General features: G+C 33.2%; 1 protein-coding gene and 1 non-coding gene across 2 annotated transcripts in view; both read right to left on the bottom strand.

The window, feature by feature from the left end:
• Positions 1–24,531, bottom strand: part of CDH12 (cadherin 12) — a 1,029,254-nt gene that overhangs the window by 359,822 nt on the left and 644,901 nt on the right. The gene's annotated exons all lie outside the window — the stretch shown is intronic.
• On the bottom strand, positions 4,745–4,906 carry LOC126002266 (U1 spliceosomal RNA). Its single transcript, XR_007493023.1, has one exon. It is a non-coding gene; the product is annotated as a U1 spliceosomal RNA (small nuclear RNA).

Below are 24,531 nucleotides of genomic sequence, written 5' to 3'. Positions count from 1 at the left end.
CTTAGAATATGCATATATGTATCAATATGTAATTTTGTATTATTTTGGATGAGGAAAACACAAGTTCACAATGAATTGAGACACATCCTCTATCACTGAATTACATCCCAGCACCAACAGTAGAATATAGGCCTTGGTGTAATGAGTTTAGAATAAAAAATAATTTTAAGATGCCAGGAAGATAGTCCAGTGGCTAACCTGGGTTTGATTCTAGCACTTTATATGATAATCTGAGACCTATAAGGAGTGATCCATTTCCACAGATCTAGGAATAAGCCCTGACTACCACATAAATAAATAAATAAATAAATAAATAAATAAATAAATAAATAAATACATAAGACAATGGTGGTTTTGAGGGAGTATTCCTACAGCAGTGATATTCAGGGCTCACACTTAGCTCTACATGCATAATTAACTTCCATGCTACTTAGGAGACAATTCATTTTTTCAGGGATCCAAAAGTGTTGGCAGCATGCAGAATAAGCATCATGATTTCTAGACTATCTACTCAGTTCTATAAAATATAATTCTAAATAAATGTGATACTATTTATTTCAAATCATTTCTTATTATAAATATTTCAAATTTACCTACATTTAAGTGTGAATTTTCTTGAATGTCAATGTAAATAAATATCTGCCATAGAGTCTAATATCTCCCTTACTGGTTCCAAAGATTTAAACAGTGGCTAAGGTGCTTTCTTTCCTCGCATTTGATCAGCTGGTTCAAACTCAAGAACTTCCTGGTTCTGCTACGCATTTTCAGATGTGGTCTTCCCAAAACACATATACAAATAAAGACCCCCCTTTTACAAATATTTTATCTAAAGGCTTACTATTAAAATGCAATCTGCACATTTTAATGGTCATATATGAAAACTAACATTTAGCATAAATAAAATGAATTATAATCCATAATATTATATTTAAAACCTAAAGCTTAAGTCAGATTTACAGATGGAAATTACAACTTTATAATAGGATTGTTATATTTAGCTATGAGAGTTGGAAATGATCTCTTTGGACAAGAAGTGGATGTTCAAAAGAGATACAGGATCTTGAGTGGTGGCGCAAGTGGTAGGGCATCTGCCTTGCCTGTGCTAGGTAAGGATGGATCGCAGTTCTATCCCCTATGGTCCCTCAAGCCAGGAATAACCCCTGAGTGTCACCGGGTGTGGTCCAAAAACCAAAAATAATAAAAAATAAAAATATAAAAGGAGATACAGTGATATGCATGTTACCTCTTCAGAAAAAAAATGAAAACCATAGTGTCTAAAAGAAATGAGAGAAATAAAAAAATATGTGTTTATGAGAGCAAAGTAGCAAGTGAGGCAGAGAAAGAATTTAGCATAAATAAAATATATTATTATATTTCTATTACATGTCCGCCATATAGGCAGCAAGGGAGAGGGCAAGAAAATTGAACATAGGTGGAGACAAATACACACTAGTGAAGGGTTTTATACATGTAATGACTGAAACTCAGTCTTAAACAACTTTGTAAAACCTTGTAAAGCACAATGTTTAAATAGAGTAATTTTAAATTAAAAATAGAAGTCCATATGTTTCTCAATTTTACTATTGTTAGTTTCAATTAGATAATATTATTTGATAGATTATAATAATATGGGGATTTTTTGTGGGGTTGTTTGTTTGTTTTGATTTTGGGGTCACACCCAGCAGCATGTAAATGTTATTCCTGTCTGACTCTATGCTCAGAAATCACTCCTGGCAGGCTCAGGGACCCATATGGGATGCCTGGATTCTAACCACCATCCTTCTGCAAGCAAGGCAAGTGCCCTACCTTCATGCTATCTCTCAGGCCCCAGGTATTTGTTGTTATTGTTGTTGTTATTGTTGGTTCTTGGGGGGTTTTGGTTTTTTTTTTTAAACAACACATGAGAGTACTCAGGTTCTTCTAAGGGCTCACTCCTGATATTGTTCAGGGGACAATATAGGGTAACAAGGTTCAAACCCTTGTTCTTCATATGATAGATAACCATACTATCTGCTGTATCTTATTTTAGCCCCAGATTATGATCATTTAAGTATCTGTATTAGCCTAGAAAAACTTGAACTTGCATATGAAAAGATTGGCTTGAGATCTGGTTCTTAGAAGTAATCTGTTCTATCGTGTAAAGTGTTTCAGTATAGTATTCATCAGGACAAATATTTTAAGAAAAATTATGACTTTACCCTTTATCTATTCCTTCCATGCCCATTTCATTGTTTGCCTATAACACCATAAATAAAGATTTACTAAAAATGTGTTACAAGTCAAATATCATATGAAGCTATTCAGGACATTTCTGATTAGTCTCCAGAAAATCATACTGAAGTTAGTAAAGAACAGCTGTCTTTAATTGAAGGATTCATTCATATTCATTCATGAAGATTTTACACTCACATAAAGAAAGATAAATTTCCCACTGGAGAACATAAAAACCAGAATAAGTAAGTTCTTTTGAAATAAAATGGTGATAATTCAGCTTTATTTAGAGTATTTCTAAATAGAGATCCTATTGCCCTGCATGTGGTATCTTGTTCCCAGGACAGTTTTATTATAGGTTATGCATTTGTTTTTGCAAGATCATAATGAGTGTTAAAATGGATCCCAAACATAGGAACGTCACTTACAGATGTTTTGATATATTTATACAGTACTTTATTTGAGACATCAACAAAGTCAAGTAAGTCATTTTCTTATGTAATATACAATTAGATAACAATTAGAAAAGAACATATTGGGGCCGGGTAGGTGGCGCTGGAGGTAAGGTGTCTGCCTTGCAAGCGCTAGCCAAGGAAGGACCGCGGTTCAATCCCCCGGCGTCCCATATGGTCCCCCCATGCCAGGGGTGATTTCTGAGCACATAGCCAGGAGTAACCCCTGAGCGTCAAACGGGTGTGGCCCAAAAACCAAAAAAAAAAAAAAAAAAGAAAAGAACATATTGGTTCTCTCTGAGTTTTGAAATGTTGTGATGCTTAATAGTAGCTAATATTGCATTATTTTAAAAATTACATATGAGAGAAAGTTCATTAATAATATTTCCATTGTTATATTATTGACTCTGGTTTATTTATCAATAGATATAACTGAAAGGCTAAATTTGTAGGAGAAACTAGAGTTTGAATGTTAAATACAAGACAAAGACAAGACATCCTTATGTTTCTTTGCAGCACTATCCACAGTAGCTCAATTCTGGAAACAACCCACATGTCCAAAAATGAGTGATTGAGTAGAGAAGTACAGTCCATACTGTAAACTACAATAAAATATCATGTGATCATTAAAAAGATAAATCAATGAAATTATCTGTGATAAGTTGTGACAGGGAGAGTATCATGCTGAGTGAAGTTAGTCAGAGGAAATGGGACTGACACAGAATGATCTTTCTCTTATGCAGGATATTAAGAAATTTGATAGTTAAATTAAAAAAATCCCAAGGACATGAAAAGAAAGAACATGAGAACTGGTATTCTGTATGCAAGATACCTGGGAGATATATTGGGGGACCTGGGGATAATAAAGGGAGGAAGCAATACTTGGTGGAGGAAAGTGCTCAACCAGGAGAGAACTAGATGCAATAGGTGGTAAAGTGTTATCTATGTTTATATACGCACATATGCATGTAGGTATTATAAAATTCTATCCGAAATTTTACTGTGGGCCCCAAACAAAAAACAAACAAAAAATAAAAAACAAACAAACAAACAAAAAACAAAAAAACCAAGGAAGTACATCAGGAGGCAAACTGGTGGGTGGGAGGCAAATTGGGAGTAAAGGGAGGATTCATTGGTGAAGGGAAGTGGACACTGGTAGGGTTAGTGTCGAATGATTGTATGCCTGAAAATCAATAATTTCATGCTGACATAATTATATAAAAAAATAAAAGACAAAGACATAATCACAAAACAACCTAAAGAGATGTAAACTATTGAAGCAAACAACCCAACAGAATATATAAATGGTACATTGGAATGAAACATGACAAAATATATAAAGCAAATGTGGCTTCAATCCCTCATTTAACATGGTGACTTTTATGCAACAACCTTTATGATAAAAATGGCAAGCTATAAATATAAAACTTATTAAGATAATGAAGATAACCTAGGATTATATACATTCGTGCTAAGATCATTTTGCTATTTTAATCAGAAAATTATATACACTATAATTTTTTTGAAAATTCATTTTGTAAAATATGCCAGCATTTTCCTCCAGATATATTATCCAAACCTTATTATCTCTTTTTCATCTGTATTCATGGCCTACCCAGTCAAGATAAATTTCCTCTCTGGCAGCTCTCTGTCTATTGTTGAGAAACTATATTGATCATATTTTCACTCACCAAATACTTCGGTTTTTATCTTGATGCATTTTGTCAGCATTGCATGCACCTAAATACTAAATACTAAATACACTCTAGCAAAATATCTTGTGGGTTTCTGATATAGAATATGAACATCTTATTTATTTTTAATATGACAAGATTACTAAAGTTTATCCACTCGATGGGCATAAATATATAGGTATCAATTGCATCATGAAATAGTTTAAGTAGCTTAATATACAAGGTGAAAATGTTAGACAATTTGATAAAATTCAGAGCAATTCACATGGCTATAATCTAAGGATATTTTTAACATGTTATTAAACCTTAATCAAATGTGTTAGAACCAGTCATTTTAGGTAAAATTTAAATAGGTTTTATATCAATGAAAAAAATTTTCTTTTCCTCAGGGGAGAGTGCGAACGCAGTCCCCACTACCACAAATTATGCAGTTGAGTTTTCCACATTTGGGGAAATCGCAGGGGTCAGCACATCCAGAGTGCAATGGATAAGCCTCACCCTGGGAAAACCACCTTCGTGATCATGGTATCTCCCCTGCCAGGTAAGTATATATCAATGAAAAATTTTAAAATCACAATATACTTGATCTTCTGTCCTAGAGTATCTACACATGCAGGTATCCCAGAGAGTTTTTAAATTATTTGAATAATCTTTACACAGGTTATGTACTATTTATGGGATACAGTTAAGAGTGAAATTGGGTTACATCTGGTATATTGATCTTCATAGAAGGCATTATTTATTTACAGAAAATCAATTGTATAAAATTAACTTTCTATGTTGAAAGTGCATTCTAAGGGACACCACCATAGGAATTCCATGGTTGGACATTTGTAAATTTTGAAGTTTTATATTTAAACTTAGAAGTCTTGGGGCTAGAGCGATAGCGCAGTAGTAGGGAGTTTGCCTTGCATATGCCTGATCAAGGACGGACAGCAGGTCAATTCTCCAGCATTTCATATCGTCCTCCAAGACAGAAGCGCTTTCTGACCGCATAGCCAGGAGTAACTCCTGAGTGTCGCCGAGTATGGCCCCAAAACAAAACAAAACAAAACAAGAAAACCTTTGAAGTCTTATGTATGATGTTAATCTGGAAGAGAAAAGCCAGGTAAACCCTAATTTCAATTAGGCTTTTTCTGAGTTGGGTGAGGGTGGCGTATGGGTCACACCCAGCACCACTCAGTCTTTACTCCTGGCTCTGTGGTCAGAATAATCCTGGCAGACTCTGGGAATCGTATGGGATGTCAGGAATTGAACCCGGATTGGCTACAAATGCTCTACCTGCGATTCTATTGCTGCGGCCCCATTTTCAATCAGTTTTAAATACTCAAATTATGATATGAGATAGAATGACCCTAAGTAAACAAATATATATGATCTTACTAAATACAATAAACAAAAATAATTAGTTTCAGAAGATCGTTTGTAATTATATTTGGTAAAATTGATTATAGTTTTAAATATTCTTCTTAACATGTTCTATAATATACACGTCAATTGGAATGCACAAACCTTGTGATCATGTCAGTATTTTGAGACTTTTATACTACAATTTAGAAAGAAGATACAAGTGAAGAAAGTGCATTCATATTTGAGCTGGTGTATAAACTTCACTATTGTTATATTCCACAGACTCCTGTCTTATCTCTCTGAGGGTTTCCTTAGTTCTTTTCTTCTATTCTTAAAAGAGAATTTTAGATGATTTAAGGATCTTTTGTAAATCAGTAAACTGGAATTGAAAACAATATAACAAGAGAATTATAAGAGTCTGTGTTGGGTGAACATTATTAATAACAAATTTAAGAAAGAAATCTAAGTATTTCAAATATTCTTGATAAATGCAGTTTAAAATAAAAATCATATTTTAGCATTGAATTTGTATTTCCAACTTCCTGAATGCTATGATACTATAAATATTATAGATTTAAACAAGTGTTACCTTGTCACCTTAATTGTGTCTTATAAAAGAAAATATTTTTATAAACTGAGTAACTTATGTCTTTGATACAAATTAAATAACTCTTTGTTGTTGTTGTTGTTTGTTTTGGGGCCACACCCAGTGACACTCAGAGCTACTCCTGGCTATGCACTCAGAAATTGGTACTGACTTGGGGGATCATATGGAATGCTGGAGGATCGAATTATAGTCCGTCCTAGGTCATCCACATGCAAGGCAAACCTTCTACTGTTGTGCCACCACTCTGGCCCCTAAATAACACTTTTTTTGTTTGTTTTGTTTTTGGATCACACCCGGTGACACTTAGGGGTTACTCCTGGCTATGCGCTAAGAAATCACCCCTGGCTTGGGAGACCATATGGGAAGCCGGGGGTCGAACTGCGGTCTGTCCTAGGCTAGGCAAGATGCCTTACACCTTGTGCATAAAAAACTCTTTTTAAGAAAATTTCATCACTTATTTCTGAGTCAAATATAGTATTTCTAAATTATTTATCACTATTATTTGCTAATTGCACACCACAGCCTCTTTTTGTTTTTTACCACACAGGCAAGATATGAACTTTGACATTATGGTCGATAACTCTTCATATTGACCATTTAATGCCATGTAAATGACTCAATCTTGGACCAGAGAAAAAGCCAGTACAGTTGTTAAGACGCTTGTCTTACATATATCTAGTCCCAGTTAAATCTCTGGCAGCACATCACATATGATCCTCTTAGTATCACCATCATTTATTCTTAGGGACAGAGCAAGAGTAACACTTAGTGTGACTAAGTCTCATTCATAAAACAATAACAAAGTCCATGTTAGTCTTTTGATCTCCATTTTTGTGCTATATAAATTTAATGAGCAAAATATTTTAGTGTTATAACTTTCGCTATCCAAAACATGGTAATAACTCTCAAATATTTTTCTGCTTTCCATTGCTACATTTCCTACGTGATATTGTCATTTGAATGTCTAATATATATCTTTAAATTTGGTATGTAAAAAACAGTACTTCTTTCTTTTGTGTAAAAATGTCACCAGGTAAAAAATTTTAAGCCATTCTTAAAATAATAAAACATTTAAGCCATTCTTGAATTTTTCTTTATTTTATTATCTGAGCCTATTCCAATTGTAGAAATATGATTCAAATATTCATAATTTGTACAACTCTTATAACACATTTTGCTTAGATGAGCTATTATCAATTCTTCCTTGGATTCCTGTCAACTGCAACAACACTCAGAATTGTTTTGCTAAATGACATTCCCGTGAGTTGAGAAACTGATCCAATCTCAAGATTATTAATAATTTATAATTTCAAGGATACAAATAATTAAAATATATAAAGCAAGAATCATTTGTGCCACTTTCCCAGAAAAGATTTTTCTCTGTATATATATTTTATGTTTCCAAATATAGACAAGATTTATAATGAAATACATGGTCTCCATGACTATCACTGTGAAAACCTACTTCACTCTTTCCAAAGCACACAAAGTTGCCCTCGTACTGCAACATATCCATTGGTTTAATTACTAACTCTGGCATTGCCTTGTTTCATAGGAGTTAGAACTAACTCCTCTATAAACATATTTCTTCCACAGACTCATGCCTGGATAAAGCTATTTAATTCCTTGCAGACCTGACATGTAAACACTTATGTCTCTTTTCATGATAATATTTCTTTTTTTTTTTTTAACTACCTTCATTCAACCATTCTAGTCTCAACACAGTAGCCAATAATAAGATACTTTAGAATGTTGGGTTGATCAGGTCATTCCTTTATTCTATATCCTGGATTGGCATTAAATTATTTTAAGGAATTTGGGTTGAATTCCTGACAAAGATTTTAACTTGCTTATTTCTCTGAATCCATTCTTTATTAATCTCATTTTCAGTTTCTTTACTGCAGCAAGACTTACCTCTTGGATTTTCCCCAAATTTGTGAAGAGTGTCACTTTTATTCTTCAGATAGACACTCAGTACAGTAGTTCCTTGACCTCTATTAAATGTTTGCTGAAGTTTTCACTTTTCCCAATTAGTAAGTCCTTGAGGGCTCTTTTGAAAGCTATAATTACCTGCCTCTTATATAAATACAAGCACATTAACAAACCTATGCACACATGTACAGAGTAAGCATTTGTGGTCTGCTTCCTTATTATGTTCTTATTTATCAATTACTTTTATATATTTTTGATAACTAATTTCTATTTTTATATGCTAAAATATGTTTTAAAAGGATAAGTAATTGCATATAATCTAGTTATTTATAAAAGATATAAAGAACTGATATACTGTAAAATTTTATATATATAATTGTATGACATATTTTCTCCTTTTAACTTATAACTAGCCATTTCTTGAAGAGAAGCTTATGTTTTTCTCATGAGGATACATTTTTCTAGAATAATAGTCATTTCCAATAAGGAAAACCCTACACTAGGCTGTAGCCTAGGACTCTTACAAAAATCAAGATTTCCTAGTACAGAGGCCCAACTTTGACAACAGAGACTAAGCAGAACCTTTGGAACCATAATATCCTAGAGACTGAGCAAAAACAGGGAGCACAAGATACAGAAGACTGAACACAACAAAGATGGAACAGTACCCCTAGAACCGTTGACTCTATCCTAGAATTTGTCCTATGACCTGCGCAATTACCAAGATTGCTAGCTACAGTGGCCTGATTTTCTCATCCACAACTGAGAGGAAAGTTTGCTGGCACCACAAAAAAACAAAAACAAAAACATAACCCTGGAATATGGTAATGAGTATATGTGGAGCCAGTGGTTGTTCCCATGAAAGTATGCTTTAAGAGGGGAGAAACCCTGAATTTCTTAGGCCACGGAAATTCCCTTTATTCACCAATACTTACTGTGCCTATGCAAAAAAAAAAAAAAAAAAAAGTGGGGATAACACCAAATCCTGCCACTCCAGCATTCCTTTTTCTTGTTTCGTTTTGTCTGTTTTTAATATTATTTTCCTTCTCTTTTTCTTCCACTTTTTTCTTTCTTTTTCACTATAGTGGATATTATTTCTTTTTTGTTTTTATTTGGGGGGGGCTCACAACCGTTTGAAGCTCAGGGGTTACTCCTGGCTACGTGTTCAAAAATAGCCCCTGGCTTGGGGGGACCATATGGGACACCGGGGGATCTAACCGCGGTCCGTTCCTTGGCTAGTGCTTGCAAGGCAGACAGACACCTTACCTCTAGTGCCACCTCATCGGCCCCTGTTTTTTTTGTTTTGTTTTTTTTTGTTTGTTTGTGTGTTTGTTTTGTGGGATGCATTTTTCTTTTCTTTCTTTTTTCTTCTTTATTTGGTAGTTGCTACCAAATTTTTTCTTCTCTTTTCCTTATCCTTTTTATCTCCAACAGAATCACATAACTTGAATCATTCAGCCTCATAAATTGAGGGGGGAAATGATACCAGGACCAGTCATATGAACATGTAGTGAAAATAAAAAAATGATCAGACTTGAACACCAAACCCAAAGTCAATGACAACAGAATAGATACCCAATCTACAACAAGCTGTAAAATGGAGACCAGTTACACTAGTATTCTGGGGAGTAAAGAAAGGAGATATGGGGGCCGTAGAGATAGCATGGAGGCAAGGCGTTTGCCTTTCATGCAGGAGGTCATCAGTTCGAATCCCGGCATCCCATATGGTCCCCCGTGACTGCCAGGAGCAATTTCTGAGCCTGGAGCCAGGAATAACCCCTGAGCACTGCCGGGTGTGACCCACAAAAAAAAAAAAAAAAAAAGAAAAAGAGGGGCCGGAGAGATAGCATGGAGGTAAGGCATTTGCCTTTCATGCAGAAGGTCATCGGTTCGAATCCCGGCGTCCCATATGGTCTCCCGTGCCTGCCAGGAGCAATTTCTGAGCATGGAGCCAGAAATAACCCCTGAGCACTGCCGGGTGTGACCCAAAAACCACAAAAAAAAAAAAAAAGAAAAAGAAAGGAGATATGGGATACATGCTGGGAACAGGGGTGGAGGGAGGACAATACTGGTGTTGGAAATGTCCTTTATTCATTGTCACTATGTACCATAAATAATTCTGTGAAAGACTTGTAGTACACTTCGATCACAATAAAAATTATTTAAAAAGATATAATCTATAGAATAAAGTGTCTATATTGTTTCCAAGCTATGATAATAAGTGGATGAAGAAATAAAAAAAGAATAAATGTCATTTAAGTGATTTTCTTCCTAATATAGTTGTAAGTAAATAGTCAAGTTAAAATATTTTAATATTTTCTCAAAAATTATTTAAAGCAAATATTCTAAACAAATCTTTGTGATATCAATTTAATAGTCATGTATTGTAAATCTTATATTGTTAAAGCTAGGCAATTATAGAAAATATGTACATATAATTAAAATATGCTGACAGAAAACTACACAATACTAATGCATATATTTTAATGCATCATATGTTTGTATATTTTATTAATGACAATAATTATAAAATACTTTATTTTTGCCAACAGATTGAAAAAAATATTAGTCCAACATACATTAAAGATTTAATAATCAAGGTATATAAAGCACAAGTAGAAATTTACAAAAAAATTCTATTCTATCAATAATGGAGAGAAGAAATGAATAAAAATTTCCTCAAAGAAGAGATACAAATGACCCAAAAGTATATGAAAGTGTTCTATATTACTAATTATTGGGGAAATGCAAATCAAAACAATGAGTTATCACTTCATACCATGTAGACTGGTACTCATAAAAAAAGAAAAAACTAAAGTTGCTGAGGGGGATGTGGTGAAAAGGGATTCTCATTCACTGCTGGTGGAATGTCTACTTGTTTCATCTTTTGGTAAGATGATTTTTATGACATTTACTCATAAAATTAAGAATTGGAGCAATAGCACAATAGATGGGGCACTTGCCTTCCACATGGCAGACCTGATTTCTATCTTCCATATCCCATAGGGTTCCCAAACCTACCAGGATTAATTTCTAAATGCAGACACAGTAGGAACCCAAGAGTTCCACTGGACGTGGCCCTCAAACCAATACCAAAAGAAAATTAAACAAAAAACTAGGAACTAATATTCAATGTGACCCATCAGAACCATGACTGGGAATATATCCCATGATCATAAGGACATAAACTTCATCTGCACTCATGTTCGTTAAGCTCAATAATAGATAGTCAAAATATGGAAACAACCCACATTATGATAAATTACTAGATAATGAAACTATGGATATACACAAGAGACAACTACTTGGCAATAAGAATTGATGAAAGCCATATGCATTGCTGCAACTTGGGTGTATCTGGAGAGTATCATGCTGAGTAAATGAGTCAGAGGGAGATGAACAGCCTCAAAATGATCTTTCCCATATTTGGGACATAAACAAACTTCTTAGTTTAATGGAAGTAGAAATGAAGCCAAGGATAACTGGTCTGCAGTAGGAAACTTGTCACATGGGTGGGAATAGAAGGGGATAATTTAAGAAGGGACTAGGAAATGAAAAACAAGGAAAGTGATTGCCACAGTCAGGAAGGGGGTGGAGGGAAACTAGGTCCTTGATGGACAGCAGTAGATATTGGTGGAGGAATTGGTATTGGAACAATGTATTCCTGAAACACAATTATAAATAAATATTTAACTTTGTAATTCATGGTAATTCAATCAAAATTAACTCAGAGTTTTACAAAAATATTTTTCCATGGTAAGTATTTTAGATATTAAAGAGAAAAAAGACTATTTAAATCAAGTCTAAGAAGACTTTTAACTGGTAGGTTAAATTAAAAACTTGAGTTGTTGAACCTCAAGTATAATTTTATGTAAAATTTGATTTGAAATACAGTGATTATCAGACTACATATTATGACTATATCATCTTATTTTCTTTGTGGTCTTATTCCTTTATTAGCTACTACATATATATATATATATATATATATATATATACATATACATATAGTATATACATGGAAATTAGCAAAACTTCTTTACATTAGACCCCTTTCAATCAGTCAAAGAAATGTATATGGGAATAAATGAGGTTTGTGAGAAAAAGTGCTAGAATCTCCTTGTTTATAGTCTAAGGGCTGCTGGTTATGTGAATGATTTTAAGCAGCAGAATATATAAATGCCAATCAAGTAAATTACTCATGGGAAGCCAAGTCCTTGCTGAAAGAAAGATACCCCAGGGAACTGGAATGACCTTACACTGCCAAACCAAAGTATATTGAAAAGTTTAATGCCATGGACAAATTTTGACAGTGGTAATGGTATTGGTGTCCTTGGCTTGTTCTTACTCTTGGGACTTATAACTTTAAAAGCTTTGATTTTTGTTTATCATGACAAGTTTATCAAATATATTGCTCTTTGGACACAACAGCCAGGCAAGATCCATTTCTCTCCTATAGGTCTGGATTCAATCAGAACAACATAAAAATAAAAATATTAAAAAATATATTTTATATAAACATTAGTAATACTTTCAAAAATAAAAATGCTACCAATTTATAATGCTATAAACAGGTAATGATATCATAATGAAAGCTAGATTTTCTCTATTTTTGTAAGTTTGGATATTTTCTTTCAGGAAGTATTATGCTGAAGAATCCTCTGAGTCTTATATAATTAATGACATTAGAATCAAGCTTTAAAAAAATCCATATTCCATTTCTAATAGCTTTCCTGTGGCATATAAATATATAGATGACCCTAAATGTATTTGACCCAAAGGGTGACATCAACCTTTTCATTCTCAATCATATTGATTTCCTCAATCTCTTCTCACAACACCTTCATTAGAATGGACACATTTCCACTGTTTCTAAAGGTCATCAGTTTCCTCCTCATGTATATAACTGCCAGAAATGGTAGCTAAACAAGAACGAAATAATTTTCATAGCACCTAATGTGGAAAGTTAAGAAAAGTTGGGAGAGATTAAAGGTATTACTTTTAAAGTATTCATTGGGCTCTTCACTGATTCCATTTCTGTCTATTTAAGTGCTAATCTTGTCTTAAAAGATGGTGCTCCATATTCATATAAAATAAACTAGAAGTATCTTTGTAGTTAAGTATAAATTTTAAATAAATTATACCATACAAGTATGTGATTATTCTCTGTGTTCTGATTTTCATTATTACACTACTGATCACTAAACCCATTAATATTGTCCACTTTTCTAAATTCTATTTCAATCAAGAATCAATTCACTGACTGACATGCTATCTTCTATTTATATAATGACTGCTCATGTATTTTTACCTTCTCAGAAATATTTAATGAACTTTTCTATTTTAAGCCCTTGAAAGAAGACATCGTAATTTTAGTTTATTTGGCGTGCATTAGAGAGGCAAATAAAGACAGATGGATATGAATTTATGACCATATTAGTGTTCATTTATTTCCTGTTTACTTTTAATTCCATAAAAATTAAAAGCAAATGAGAAAAATTGTTTTTTGTGCATGTTTTTTTTTTTTCACTTTTCAGTTTTGCCCATTTGGACTCACCTTACAGCTTTCAAATGTGGACACAATTATTTGTGTTGCACATGATTCAAGTACTGTTTTGAGTTATGTGGTAAAATGTATGATATATGACAAATACAAAAATAGAGTCTGAAACGGTCCTTCAAAGAATAATCAAGGTAACTAATGTGCTTTCACGGCATACACCACCCACATAAATACCACAATGAGACAGTTGTCCTTGCTGGAAGGCACCAGTTTTCTCTGATGGTATCCCATTGGTAATAATCACACTCCAGCTAGGAAAAATAAGATTCCTTTAGCATGTCAGACAAATAGAAAACTACTCCGTAGACAGTGTCTTATTGTTTCACTCTCTCCAGGCCTGTCTTTCTCCTACCTAAACCCTAATTGACTTCTTTAATTCATTTTCTTGACTTGTTTATTAACTTTTCTTTATGTTTATATATGTTTGTGTGCAACTTTCTGATTTTTTTTCTTTTGCCTCCCTGCCATGCCTCCATAAATTTTTAAGGGAATTCAGCCCACCAGATGTATCTTCAGATTTCCCTGGTAGGGCGTACTGAAATAACCCTCACTGCATTCCTCAAAAAGCCCGCTGTGGATGCCTTTTTCCCCTGCGTGGATAGTTGAGGAATTTCGTTAGAGATGCTTGGCATTGCATTTTTTATCATTTGACTATCTCTCCTTTATAAATCTTAAGGAAAAAATGTGGTCTCTATTAAATAATTTGGCTAAAGAAATTCCAGCACCAAAGATGACAATAGAACCCTTTTTTGGAACTTATAAGTTAAAACCAAAGTTTTTTCTTTTTTCTTGCAGCTGAAGTTCTGGGGCAATTTGAGGTTAATTGATAAAAACTATTTTGAGTAACTTTGCTTTGTTATGATAATTATATCCTTAACACCTGTGACTGGCTTACTCCTGTAAAAACCTCTGCCTTGAGAATGAACTGGTCACACTCCTGCTAGTAGATGTGTTGACCCCACATACTCTGTGTGTGTGGTTATTATTTTTTCAATATTATTCTGTTCGTCCACCCGTGGTCCAGCTTTTCTTCTTGTGAAGGACTCCATCCCACTAGACTTGCTGAGATGCAGGACGTCTGTAGCACCTCCCTTATAGAATTTTATATGAACCTAGCTGTGCTCAGAACTAACATCTGCTTCTGTTCTCAGGAGTCACTCCTGGTAATATCCTAGGTACATAAGTGGAGATGGGGAATAACCAGAGTGGGTCCCATGTAACATCCAAGTGTGTTAACCTCTGTAATGAATCTACAGCCCAGATTTATATGTCTTTGTAACATTTCTTCTTTGGAACTTAATCTCATTCTTCTCTTGGTGTTTGTGAAAGTCCTTCATACTTCCTCATTTTTCATATATCTTACATATTCCTCCATTATAGTTCTATATGATATCATAGAGTCCTTTGTACTGTCTCATATTCAATTTATTCTCTTTTCACATACAGAGAGAGATAGTTTACATAACTTATATGTTATAAGTTGAACCAAATCCTGTTCTGCTTTCATGCATAGTAAATTTTTTTTTCACCAAAACCACCATTGAAATTTATTTTTTTTGTGTGTGTGTTGCTTTTTTTTTTAAATTTTTTTATTTTAATTATGACAACAAAGATGCAAAGAAAGAGGACAGGGTAAAGTTACAGTGGAAGCCCAATCACCCATAAACAGGATTCTCAGTAGTCCCATCGATGATATCCCAGCCTTATACTTTCAGCCAAAGAACATTAATTTTAAATGCATTCACCTACTTAGTAACCTAAAATCTTCCTTACAGTTGACAAACTCCTAAGTCTTAAAATGAATAGGCTGATCTATAATGATGACAGTATGCATTAGACTTACATAATGCCTTTTTAGTCAATCTTCTGTATAGCCTGTTGAGAACTCTGACTTTAAAAATGCATCAGAAATGTTTAATACAATGACCTTGACAAGCTTCAGAGTAAATTCTGAGCAATAACTCTTGAAAATATATATTACATTTAGAATTCCCATGTCTAAAATTTATCCATTTCTAGGGCTGAATTTGTGCCTATAATACATAGTAGAAAGAAAAATGTAGTAGAGATTGCTAGGAGCATAAAATACTCTAAGCATAAAGGTACTTGTGTTCATATATAATAGCATTGCATTTATTGTGCCATATGTTTCAGTTTCATCTTCTCTTCTGTTTCTTATATTAGGAAAACCATAGTTCAAAATACTAAATTAACTCTAAATATTATAGAGAGGCACTTTTGAGATTCAACTCTAGATTCAGGCTGATTAAAAATGTATCTCTCTCCTTGTTAGTATATATATATATATATATATATATATTTGATGAGCTCAACACAGATTAATTTCAGGGGCCAGAGAGTTAGTACAGAGGATAAAGTGTTTGCTTTGCACACAAACTATCTGAGTTCAATCCCCAGCACTCCACATGGTTTCCTGAGCACTTCCAGGAGTGAACCCTGTGGGCATACAAGGAGTAAGTCTCAGGTTTAGAGCCCCCCCAAAATTATTTTACTTTCATATGTATTTCATTATTTTATTGTATTTTAATTGCTTTATAAAATTCTTTATTTGAATAACCAACTAATATTTTATTTGTCAAAAAAATAACTGAATAATTAAACTTATATATTTTGCAAAGATAAAATTCATACTTTAAGAACTTGTATAAAGGAAAATTACCAGTGAATAAACATATACACACAAGCACCTATACAAAATAGTAAAAACATTAAGATTTGATTGGGAGAGTATTAAAGTTGTTAAAATTTAAAGGTGTGAAAGAATAATCTAAGAGCTTTAATTGTTTTGATTAGCTACAGGCATCAAATTTGAAGAGTATAATTAATACAAGATTAACTTAATTTGCTTCACATAAAATGGTTGGATCTTTCTTGATTTGTTTATGTGTATGTGTGTGTGTCTAAAATGCCAAACTGAATTGTACTTGGTGGCTATTCCTGGTACAGTGCTCATGAATACACCATCCAATGTCTGATTTAGATCCAAGGCTATTGCATGCAATGCACACACTGCAGTTTTTTGAGGTCATCCCCAGAAACCTTTTGGCATTACTCACGGTTTTCTTTTCAAGTCTTGGTGGTGCTTGGACAACTTCATCCTGATGCTCAGGTATCTCAACTCAGAAAATTGAAGGGAACTACATTGTTGGATATCAAACTTCCATAAGCAAAGCATGCCCCTAGAGCTGTTTGGTCATTTATATCTTGGTCATTTCTTTTGCTTTATTTTTTCCTAGGGGCACACCTGTTGATGCTCAGGGATTGCTTTACTTTTCACTGGAACTCAGGGATCAGTGCTGAACTAGATAAGGTGACCATATAAGGTATCAGGGATTGAACCTGGGTTATCATATACAAGAACAAGCACATGCTTTAGTATATCTTTTGTTGATCACGTACAAGTGAAGTATCTTGCCCACCTTACCAATCTCTGGTTGATCATGCATAAAGCAAGTGCTTTACCAACACTTCTATAGCTCTTGTTTCTTTATGGCATCTCTTAAAAATCACAATACATGATGCGAATAATCGTGATCATTTGAAAAAAATGGCAAAACCAGAGTTAGAAGGATTGCCCGAGTGTTCAAAAGAAGTAACACATTAAACATTATACCTTTTAAATCTATTTTACAAACAATTATTATACTTTCCTATTCATTTTTTCACTGTGTTTCACAAACTTTATTGTTGTCCACTTTAGCATTGATGGGTCTGGCAGCAGAACCACTAACTACCAATCCTGTGTCTCACCATTCTTATGAATAGGATAACTTTAATACTAAGACTTTTTTCCTAGACTCAATTAGATTGAATAACCAAATCAACATTACTATAACTTTTTTCATTTGTTTTGGTTTTGCTTGAGGGCCTTTCCTACACTGGTAGTGCTTACTACTATGTGTGCTCAAGAATCACTTCTGGTAGTGTTCAGGATACTATCGGTGGTTTGGAAATCCAAATGGGGACATGGCATGCAAAGGAGGTTTCTGGTCTTGGTACTTGTACTATTTCTATGGCCCCCAACTAAGAAACACATATTCTTGAATAAGAAGTTAAATTTTCAGAATTCAAATGAACCTTACTAGATAAATAATATTTTGCATCTTTATCAGCAGTTTATATACACTATTTTTGCCAGTTGTAACAGTTAAAATAGATATATACTTTCATTTTATTTTGAAGGTAACATCTGGAGAACATACAGTCTAAGAAATCATATGTATAAGCTTACTTGAGAAGGAACCAAGATATACCTCTATTCTTGGTGAACCAGACATATTCCTTTAGCAAGTAGCTTATAGTTTTTTGTACTGTTATTTTTGATATAAGTATGACCTACTATACAGAGATATGTAATGATTTCTTGTATTATGTCTGTTAAGTGCCTCTAAGTACTTTGGATAAATGTACTATATAGCTATTAGACATCATTATCATGATATGGTGCTTCGATGTAATATCAAAGGCCAACTGTTCCATGATTATAAAAAAATACTTCCTTAGAAGAGCGCAATATATATTGATTTAGACATATATTATTTGAAACACATTTAGGCTTTCTTAATGAGCAAACCAAAGTCTAGTATTTTGCAATTTTAAGGATGTATAGTTAGCACTGCTCACTATACCACTCATTTTAGTAAGCACTTTATCTTTATAATATTTCTGTGCATAAACATTATTTTCTTTTTGTTTTTATATTAAGAATAGTAGATAATGACAATAAATGAACTTCCTAAAGTCACACAGTTAATTATAAAAAAAAGAACCAATACCCATACTTTGTTAGGACAGATTTTGGAATAAAATGCTTTACTATCCATTATACTGAATGTTTTTTACTTTAAATTTATATCATAATAACACATTTGCTCAAGACAGTAGATCTTCTTTTTTTTAAAATTAATTTTTATTGCAGCCAAAGTGAATTACAAATATTTTACAGTAATATTCACGGTTCATAGTGACAATAAATCAAGAGCATTCCCGCCACCATTGATGTCCTTCCTCCACCTCTGTTCCCAGTATGCATCCCATATCTCCCTCCTATACATCCCAGAATACTAGTGTTACTGGTCCTCACTTGTAGAGAGTTGCTGTGGATTAGGTATAGATTCTGTCATCGTTGACTTTGGGTTTGATATTCAGGTCTGATCATTTTTTATTTCCACTAAATGTTCATGTGAGTATCTGGACCTGGTACCATTCATTTTTCCCCTTCAGTTTATGAGGCTGAACAAGATGATTCAATCAATGTGGTTCTGTTGGGGATATAGAAAAAGTAAATGGAAAAGAAGGAAAGAAAAAAAACACAAAAACTAGGAGGAGTCCTTCTAGGTATTGTAGATATCAATTTAGAAGTGGGAAAGAAAAAAGATAAAAAGGGTAAGAAGACAAAAAAGTAACCAACAAAAAACAACCTAGCAATAACAAAAAACATACCAAAAACATGAACAAAATAAAACAAAGCAAAGCTGGCAAGTACAAAAAACAAAAACAAAACAAACAAACAAAAAAAGCCCAACCCGCAAATACAGATCTCTTTGAGACTAGGACACAGTTTAGAAGTTACAGAAACTAAAAACTTCCTGATCTTTAAGTTAAGTCTGCTTAAGTTCCTTATAATATTGAATTGAGGTGTTTCAAAATAATGAAGAACAATTATAATAACATGAAAAGCCTAATATGTGAAAGTTATATATCTGAAAAAGAAACAGTTTATCAGTTAGAATAATTTTGAGTGAAACCAAAATAAAAATCAATACCAAATATTTTAATTAAAAACCCTCTTAACAATAAGAAATCCAGAAATATTGTTTCTTAATTTACAATTCACGGGGCTGGGAAGGTGGCGCTAGAGGTAAGGTGTCTGCCTTGCAAGTGCTAGCGTAGGATGAACCGCAGTTTGATCCCCCGGCTTCCCATATGGTCCCCTCAAGCCAGGGGCGATTTCTGAGCGCATAGCCAGGAGTAATCCCTGAGTGTCAAACGGGTGTGGCCCAAAAACCAAAAAAAAACAAAAACAAAAAAACAAAAAAACAAAAACAATTCAGCATTTTAACATTATCTATACAGAGTCTCCGTTCGAATTTCTTTTCTATATCTCTCACGTATTGCATGTACTATCCTTCCTTAAATTCCAGTTTTCTGAATGAATGTGGCTTTCTATACTCAACTGATACATTAATAAGAAGGAAGAAACTGGAAACTTAATAAGATCAAAGTATAGGGTTAGCTATTACTTTTATTTTAGTAGACCTTTTAAAATGTGTAACAGTGATATTTCTAATAAAAATTAATATATTTAAGAGCATAATTAAAATATATAGACATTCTTCTTGGTGACATGAAAGAAATGTATATTCCATTTAATTTTGTGGCTTATCAGTTAACTAAGGTCCTCTTAATATTCCCATTTTATGACTATAAAGAAAGTTGAAACTCAACTTTTTCCAAATTCAAATGCAGAGAGAACCCCAAATTCAAGTTCTGAAACCCAATAACATCAGTATCTATTGTGTATATTACTCTAGACTTTGTATCATTCAGAAGTACTCTAGATATAAAAAGCTCAAAATATCTGCCCACTCATAGGAAACATACATCTTCCATGCTTATATTGCTCTATTATTTTCGTTTTAGATTTAAATTTTTGTTTGGCCTAGTTTTGGCGATATGTGTTTGCATATAAATCTTATATACTAAATGCATGTATGCAACTTAAGTACATAGAATTATATAAGTACTAGGTATAAATGGATATAAACATTGCTGTATGTTTTGTGGTAATGTACAGAGGAAAACTCTTTCCAATAATTACATGAAATCTTTTGAAGTATTGCATAAATTTCACAAGCTGGTTAACACTTTCTATGGGACAGAAAGACATCGTTTGATCTACTTTTATTATACTGACAGTCTACTGTGTGCTGTAATTATTCATTTAATTATATTGTTATTCCAATTAGACTATAATACTAAAGGCACACTAAAATTTACATTATATGTAATTTTCCCAATATTTTTCAAGATAGAAAACTTTTGCAGTGCTAGTGTGTATAATATAATGATGCAAATAATTTTAGATAAATATATATGGGAAAAAACTGACAATACAAAGCTCTTAAACCTCTAACAGTTAAGCAGCAGGCTACTTGACAATGGAAACAATAATGACATTTCCAAAATATATTTTTCAAGAATATTTAGTTATTGTTCTTCATTTCATAGAAGTTCTAGAATTCAGTGAATTAAATTAGGATAAATCTAATGACATAATTTTCAATACACAAATATACCATTCCTGTTATGAATGTCTCCCATTTCCCTTTCATCCCCCTATCTTGCTTTAGGGCAGGCAAATTGCTTCTCTCTCCCAGTCTGTCTCTTTCCCCTCTTTATTGACACTGTAGTTTATACTATTGTTAATGGATGGGTGCCTTGCCTGTTAGTTTCTCCATTTTCTTGTCCAGAGTGATAGTTCCAACTATCATTGTCCTAGTAGACCCTTCTCTACTCTAGGCACACTCAATGCTCTTTGTGGCAAGCTATTTACCTGTGCTGCACTTCCTGACCTTTGTCTCTATTTCTGTGGTTCAAATTGCATACTACCTCTTATTTTTCTTTTATCCCATTACAATAGATATTGTATATCTATTCCTTTACCCTTGGCTCATTTCACTCAATATAATTGTCTCCATGTCCATCCATGTATGAGCAAGTTTCAATGACTCCATTTTTTCTAATGGCTGCATAGATACAAAATGCTTTAAAGATATATTTTATTTGATTTTTACAAAAATAGATCCACATTTGCAATCTCCTTCAATCTTAAAATGAGCAAGTTCAAGTAATTATAATTGGATGAGAACTGGTTTACAGAATCAGTCTACCCAAAGGGAGGGAAGGAAGTGGAGTGAAGTGAACTCTCCTATGAAAAGTATAATGTTGGAATTGTTTATTCATAGAACCCTATTATTAAATGGCTTGAAAATGTTTCATCAGGGCCGGGCGGTGGCGCTAAAGGTAAGGTGCCTGCCTTGCCTGCGCTAACCTTGGACGGACCGTGGTTCGATCCCCCGGTGTCCCATATGGTCCCCCAAGCCAGGAGCAACTTCTGAGCACATAGCCAGGAGTAACCCCTGAGCATTATCGGGTGTGGCCCAAAAACCAAAAAAAAAAAAAAAAAAAAAAAAAAAAAGAAAATGTTTCATCAAAAGTATTAAAATATATGGAACGGTTTTATTGCCAAATTTTAAAAAATGTTTTCATCTTTATACACTACTAAATGCATGCACATAACTATTTTCATTTTATTTTACCCAGTGATGAAATGGCACCTTATGTCTTACAAATACAAAAAATTCAAACATTATGAAAAAATAAGAAATCCTGTATAAGTTTTCTTTAATGGTAAACTAAATTAAAATGATAACTTAGCTTGGAGAAGAATAAGAAATACGCAATAATAGATATGATTTTGGATCTAATACTCATGCAAATATTGATAAAACATAATGATGTTTCATTAGTTCAAGACTTTTTCTTTTTTTTTTTTTGTTTTTGTTTTTGTTTTTGGGCCACACCCGGTAACGCTCAGGGGTTACTCCTGGCTATGCGCTCAGAAGTCGCCCCTGGCTTGGGGGGCCATATGGGACACCGGGGGATCGAACCGCGGTCCATCCAAGGCTAGCGCAGGCAAGGCAGGCACCTTACCTTTAGCGCCACCGCCCGGCCCAGTTCAAGACTTTTTCATTCTAAGTCCTAACCACTTAGAAATCTTGTCAGAATCAAAATGAAGCTCACTATTCTACTATAGCAGAACTAATAATCCTAGAACTTAGTAAAAAATAAGATCAAGTTATGAACTAAAAAATTAAGTCTGACATATCTCCAAGTAAGAAATGGAATTATTAATCCAGACCATAATGAATATAAATGAGTTCTACCTGTTCTATAAAATGAACCATAGGAAACAGTCAATACCATTTGTCTTGTGGACAAGTGAAGATTGAGTCAAAGTACACTGAGAAACGCTGTATTAGTTTGAATCTGTAATTAGTACTTGGTCATCAATAATAAAAATGTAAAATGCTTTATAAATATATAGCAACACATGCACCTGATTTCAACTACTTTGTGAAACTGGACATATAATCAAATAATAAATATTAACTATGGAATAAAATTTTGCTGTCAAAGGAATATATTATACTGGGAACTACCTCAATATTTTAATGATTATTTAGTTTCTTATTCTCCCAGTTTTCCTATCATAAATATAATAAATGTTCTATACCTAATTACTCCGAGTTACACTGAACATTTAAACTAATATTGATTAATTAAAAATACTGATCTCAATTGAACATTTTGATGAAAGACCAAAGGTTTTTATTCTGAATTATATATATAACAACCTCAAAGTTTAGATATGGTTTGGATAGTTTTTATTAATCATTTCTGTTTTAAAATATTGCCATATTTTGCTACTATTGATAGGAAACATATTAATTAGGAGACATTTTGTGTAAATTTGCAAGTAGGCCAGAGATGAAATATATCCACTTGTCAGAGGTATCAGAAACCTATATTTAAAATACAAATGCAGGTGTGTAACTTCTATGTCTTTTTGGTTATTATATCAAATATTGGAAATACGTAGAAGTTTAAGATCAGAAAGAAAACTGAATCAAAACCATTTGAAGAAAACTGACAAAGAAGGAAAGATTTTATATATTGCTTTGCCTATTGCCCAGAGCGAGTTTTTCTAAATATCAAAAGAAGAGTACATTTTTATAATTAAAATTAAAGACAATATATTAATTTTAATGAAACTAAGATTCTATAGATTAATGGGGCACTACTGAAATTGAATCTTCAGATTCAAGAAACATCTATGTAGATAAAATTACAATGGAATTACAAATGCTAGGGAAGAAAGAAATCTAATCAGGCCAACGAGAGATAAATTTGGATGTCCCTGGAGGAGCGTTTCTTTCACACCAAAGGCTATACCAGTGTGTTTTCTTTAACTGGGACAATTCTTCAACCAAGAAGCATGAGGATACAGTCCGATTTGCTTTTATTTCCCCTCCCTTAAAAGTGTATAGACCATCATAAAAGTTTGTTTGAAAGATCAAAGTGACCAGAATTAATAAACATGTCAATTTAATTCAAATTATAATATAGTATTTGCCATCTTCAATTCATAAAACCAGACTAGTTTAAAAGTATTGATCTGATTATGAAGGGACAGGAATGATTCATGTTCTATGGGTGGTTGGAGTTACCTTTTCTTTCTTTAAATTGCTTCCACAATTCAAGGGAACACCAGAACAAATTCCTGCACATTTCAAATGTCCTTTCATCTCTTTTTATTTCCATAACTCTAATAACAAAACCTTACTTATCACTAAATTCTAGTCATATTTCAAATCCCACCCAAAGTTTAAATCCTTGTGATCTCTACCTTGTGATATCTGACTATCCTAATCTTCATTGACACACTATTCATAGACAAGCTTCAGCTCAAAGAACATGTATATCCCAAATATTATTGTCTTAATTATTCAAATATCGCTAATACCTTCTTAGTGATATATTATTTACATCAATTATAATTGTATATTGTAACATATAAGACAGGATATATATGTACATATATAGAACCTTTTCTGGAAATTGAATTTTAGATGTGTC

The sequence above is a fragment of the Suncus etruscus genome, chromosome 2 (genome assembly GCF_024139225.1).
Source record: "Suncus etruscus isolate mSunEtr1 chromosome 2, mSunEtr1.pri.cur, whole genome shotgun sequence".
Taxonomy (NCBI): domain Eukaryota; kingdom Metazoa; phylum Chordata; class Mammalia; order Eulipotyphla; family Soricidae; genus Suncus; species Suncus etruscus.
Note: the sequence above shows the minus strand (reverse complement) of the source record. Positions and strands in the feature narration are given on the sequence as shown.